We start from the raw sequence: 4,981 nt of genomic DNA on the forward strand, positions 1-4,981 counted from the left end.
ATAGTACGCGCGCACCGTGTCGGCCCACATCAAAAGGACAAACCTCGCGCTGTCATAGTCCGCTTTACTCGATGGGCAGACAAAATGGAGGTGCTCACAAAAGGCAGGAACAAACTCCATGAACGAGGCGTTAAGGTGTCAGGAGACCTTACAGCCAGACAGAGAGAGATTTTAAGAGAACATCGCTCCCAAGGACTACATGCGTACTACGTGGGAGACAGACTGATCGTAGAGGGAACCACTCAACGTCGTCATGACAACACAGTGTCACGTGATGGGGCTAGCCAGAGGTCACCAATCACCACTTGGTCTGGCAGCACGAGAGGTACACAGAGACAAGAAACGGACCGGAGCTAGGGATGTGGCCCTGTGACCTACAGGAAACATTAACTTCCCCTGCTATCTGTGTTTCAAACATGAAGATAATGTCGTGGAATGTTCAAGGACTAAAATACAAACTAAAAATGCCATCCTTCAGAGAGTTCTGTGGAAAGTTTACTATTTTTGCTTTATTAGAGACCTGGTCATGTCAGCTGAGTGAGATAGAAGATGCCTTCTCAGACTATGTTGTATACTTATCTTCACGCGAACAGAGACTCAAGGGTGGTGTAGCTGTTTGTATTCATAAAACTGTGTCGTCAGATATTAGACTTCTTAAGCTGGCAGAGGATTTTATTTTTCTTAAAATAGGTAAGTCTGTTTTGAACTGCTAGGGAGGTATTATTGTTGCCTGTGTATATGTAGCACCAGAACGATCAGTAATCTATGGGGATGACAACAGTAACGGGATAGAAAATTTAGGTCAACATATGAATCAATTAGCTAGTGAACATCCGTACTTACCATGGTTGTTATGCGGTGACTTTAATGCCCGCATGGCGGAACTTAGTGATGCTGACAATGATGACAGCGATAGACATGTACACCCCCTAAAAGACCTTAAAATTCTGTTTGAGACATCTGAAACACCCCTGCCACGCTCATCCAAAGATCTTAGCATAAATAAATTTGGTCAGGAACTTATAAAGCTCTGCAAAGAATTTGACATTGTTGCTGTGTGTGTGTGTGTGTGAACACGCGATTACACATGTTTGTGAAAATTTGGAGGTTTTTGTGTAGGGTAAAAGTTCACCCAGTGTCAAGGTTTGAAGCTTTTCTGAACTACTAGTTTTTAATCTGCATAAAACAAAGTCTACTAGTGCTGAGGAACAGTCTTGTTTGTTGTGGATGAAAAAACAACACAAAATGTCGGTGATCGTACATCACAGGTTGCAGTTAGCCGTGTGTAGCGAGACTTTCTCTGAGACCACAACCATGAGGTCTGCTTGGAGTCGTCAGCTGAAGGTAGATGAATCACTACACTAAACAGTAAGTTTTACACAATGAGTAACTCGCTCTCCAGAGAGTCAAAATCAGTTGACACAGGTAAAGCATTTCTCTATCCTTTACTCATCCAGCAGAGTAGACAATGTCTGACATGATTATTATTAGCATCAAACCTGACAAAATAATCTTTATGTCTTGATACATGGCTACGACATGAGACAAAATCACATTCTGAAGAAGTCAAAGGATGTTCATGGTTTCCAAGCTGACTAGAAGCAAGTCTTAATCTCCTCTGTTGCATGTTGAAAACATTCGAGGTTCCGACAACAAAAAGAATCAACACATGACTCTCCCATTCCAGCACACTGCAACAGACAAAACAAAGTCACACACACATACAACTGTCTGCTAAGTCTTTTGCAAAGAAAGAACTGAGTTATTAATATAGTACACAGAACAAAGTTTGGCGATCAAGCAGTTTAGTCTCATTCAGCCTACTATACTAACTTTGTACTTTGTACATTTATTTGAAATGTCAACTTTGAGCAAGAAGACAACTGATGGATGTGACCTGTCGACGGTTAAGTAATGTCTCTTTGGTCATAGAAATCTCTGAGCATAAAATAAATCCCCGCTACCTTTAGACAGTTATTTTTTTTTCACTGTAACTTTAATTATGATTAAGTAGCCGGCATTGAGAACAAATAAACTACATTTGAGATACGGGATGTCCGACTTCTATTGTAAGACCTAAAAGACATCGAATAATTTAGAGAAACATCACCAAACAAACTATTAAAAAAAAAACCACACACAGAACAATTAAACAATCTAGTTGTTAAGCTATTTGCAGAAATTTAGCAGTAAAAAATGTATCAATAAAATAATTACAATGGATTGCTTTGATCATACAGTCGACTTCATGTCAAATATTCCAACTGAAAGTTGTTGTTGTGATATTGTAGGTGGCACAACAAACAGCACGTGGTCGTGACAAGAGTGTACAGAGATTACACTAAGTGCAGATTGTGTCTGAGTTATCCAACATTTTATTTACATTATTCATGTGTTGTCGAAACGAAAAAGGAAAGAAAACGAAATGTTGATTTTGTCTCTATACATCTGGAGATGAGCAAAAGTGGAAAAAAAAAACATTGGGTTGAGTAGTAGTAGTAAACAGAATTAATCCAAGCCAACAGAGGATGGATAGCAATAAAAGAAAATGTACAAAATTTTTCTAAAAGACAATGCAAGAAAAAATACAAAAAGTAAGAAAACAAAATGTAACTTAATAAACGTGTCACTAAAATGGGAGGTTGGAGGGTGTTGTTACTATACTGTGTAATAGTGATGTCTAATACTGTAAAATGATATAATGAAATAATTTTACAATCGATTCAAAGAGTTTAAAAATTAAAACTAAATACAAATTCTTACACATAAATTGTTTATACTATTCTTCTTCTTCCTTGTTATTATTCATTTATATCTGTAGAATTGTGATCCCGCCATACACTTACATTGTTGATTGGTTATACTTGGTTCTATCTTTGATGATGCTATCTTGTATTGCATGTTTATGTCATTTTCTTGTCGCTTGCTATTTAATATTCCGTATCAATTTCTCGACACAATATTTATATATTATTTCAGATTTTATTTTTTTGAGGTGATGCGGACTAGAATTGTTCATATAAACATGAAATAGTTCAGGCTTTAGGTATAACATAGAAATAAAGAAGAGATGGAAAGAGTATGTTACAATAAATAAATCAAAAACTACATCTTGACTATTTTTTTAAATGTGTAATAATAATAATAACAATAATGACAAAAAACAAATTACAACAATTATAACAATAATAATAAGAAGAAATAAAAGAAGAAGAAATATGTAACATTATTAATAGTTCTTTAACACTTATGGTGAATGACTTAATTTTAGCACTATAACAACTGTTTTAAGAATAAGAATTTGCTACTTACAGCACCACCACCTAATACTGCTTGTAGCAACATCAAAGCCACGATGATCATTATGATTATTGTAATCAGCTTCATAATGAAAAGGACGATCTGGTGATTTCGAGAAGAACTGCAACTGTTAATCCAAGAAGTTAAAAGTTCATATAATACAACAAAATCAAAAAATACAAGAAAAGCAATTTGCAATTGTAATTTTCCCTAACTGAAAAATGACTTTGTGATAAAAACATTAACAAACATTAATACAAAAGTAACCTGACTACCTTCGCCTCTTCTGTGTGTCTGTCCAGAAGAAGAACTCGTGCTGCTGTTTATATTCCCGAGGACAAAGAGAAAAAAAGACAGGGACTATTTTTAGGAGTTGTCAGACATAAGGTTATTACCTTAATCAGAGAGTTGAAAATGTCCGAAGAAACATTCTTCGATTTTTAGGTTAGAAGGAAACAAAAGCCTTGTCTTTGAGTTCCTGGGCAAAAAAATGACTTACCCATTGTAATTACTTACCCATAGTAATGGCTTAACCTAGCCTCACACCTACTGTCCATAGTCGACTAGCAAATAGAAGTTTAGTTAATAGTGAAGAAAGGTTACTCTGTATAGCACCGTTCCTTATGGTACCTTAGACACCAATCAACACATATAGTGATGATCCTTGGGGGACTCTAGCTTCTTCACAAGGGAAAAAAACCCTGACTGTACTAAAGTCTATATTTTAAATTTTGAAGATGAGCTTAGGTGGGACCCCTGTCGGCAGATGAGTCTTTCCACGTTTCTTGGCCGTCAGCTGGCATCAGTCAAATGATAAAACATTAAATACAATATGTTCTCAAGACAGAGTTTCAGTAGCTGAGTAAGCCAAGCAACACTGACCGAACTCTGTATAACACCTGGCGGCAACTCGTAGAACTAGATACCATTCCACGGACATAAGGTACAACGAGTATTTTTACTAAAAAAGTTATCATGACAAAATGTCCAGCTTCGTTTCCAAGCGGCGACCGTTTACTACTTCAACTGAAACAGACTGCTGTTCATCTAATGATTTCAGGTAACAGTAATGTATACTTACCTGTGTAGATAGCAGCAGAAGACAGGTACCCAGCTGTAGCAGGTAAATGGCTTTTATAGAGGGCGCCTGCCACGTTGCCCAGTCAGACAGCGTGCACACGTCACTAGTGCTTCAAGACGATTGGCTGGCTGTGAGTCACGCCGAAGCTGTACGTGGAATTGTTTGTAGTCAGCGTAATGTAGATACTGTAATAAAAAAGGTTGAAAATTCAACATGCTGACGAAAGGTTATTTAGAATGTAGGAATAGATTGTGAGGACATCATATTAGTATTAGTTGTAGGTGTGCATGTGTGTTTGTGTGTTTGTATATCATCATCATGTCGTCATTAATGTGAACGTGACATTTACTGACCTAAAAATAATCTTCAAGGTTTAAGACTTTGAAGTGACTTCTTATGCCAGTCATTGCTGAGAGAACCTTTGTCCTCAGTTATTAAGCATGACTGGTTTTAAGACAAAGCACATTGTATGTCCTGGCAATATTCTGTTTTTATAAGAAAAATTCCATAGAAAAGAAAGACAAAGGAACACGAGAAACCCTCTTTCACCTTTTTATTTCATAAACATGGCGCAGACGGCAGAGACTAGTGTGGTATTAA

The 4,981-nt window shown here is 36.9% G+C and overlaps 1 long non-coding RNA gene across 1 annotated transcript; it reads right to left on the minus strand.

Moving 5' to 3' along the window:
* Positions 1–1,435: 1,435 nt before the first annotated feature.
* On the minus strand, positions 1,436–4,453 carry LOC112569170. Its single transcript, XR_003100321.1, has 3 exons — positions 4,382–4,453; positions 3,313–3,427; positions 1,436–1,691 (listed from the first exon to the last, which is right to left on the minus strand). It is a non-coding gene; the product is annotated as an uncharacterized LOC112569170 (long non-coding RNA).
* Positions 4,454–4,981: the final 528 nt, after the last annotated feature.

This window comes from Pomacea canaliculata, linkage group LG7, assembly GCF_003073045.1.
Source record: "Pomacea canaliculata isolate SZHN2017 linkage group LG7, ASM307304v1, whole genome shotgun sequence".
NCBI lineage: Eukaryota > Metazoa > Mollusca > Gastropoda > Architaenioglossa > Ampullariidae > Pomacea > Pomacea canaliculata.